The sequence below is a fragment of the Aptenodytes forsteri genome, unplaced genomic scaffold (assembly GCF_000699145.1).
Source record: "Aptenodytes forsteri isolate BGI_AS27 unplaced genomic scaffold, ASM69914v1 Scaffold274, whole genome shotgun sequence".
In the NCBI taxonomy this organism is placed as follows: domain Eukaryota; kingdom Metazoa; phylum Chordata; class Aves; order Sphenisciformes; family Spheniscidae; genus Aptenodytes; species Aptenodytes forsteri.
In genome coordinates, this window is record NW_008795101.1 from 558,981 (window position 1) to 559,425 (window position 445).

The following is a 445-nucleotide window of genomic DNA, read 5'->3' on the forward strand; positions in this document are numbered from 1 at the left end:
TGCCCAGGGACCCCCCCCCCCGGGGGTGGGCAGGTCTGCAGCTGCGGGGTGAGGACGCTTAGTGCCCCTTTCCGCCCCTCAGGCTGCCCCATGGAGCTCCCACTGCTGGGGGACATGGGGACTGGTGCCAGCGTCACCCCGCTGGTACTTGGCACACCTGAGGGACTCCCCATGCAGAAGCCCCCCGGCCTGCGGGCCCGGCGAGATGGGCAGGCGGGCATGGTGGCAGGACGGCTTTCCGCATCCCACCGGGAGCTGGGGTGTGCGGCCCCCCCCCGGCTGTGCCGTGGCGGCGGCGGTGATGCCCGTTCACCGCTTTGCGGCCCCCCCAGGTGCCCTGGGCTCGGTGGCACGGGCTCCCACCCAGCCAGCCCCGGGCTGGTATTTGCCCCGACGCCTCCCTGCAAACCTGCTGTGGCCGGTCCCCGCCCCGCCCGCCCGCGCT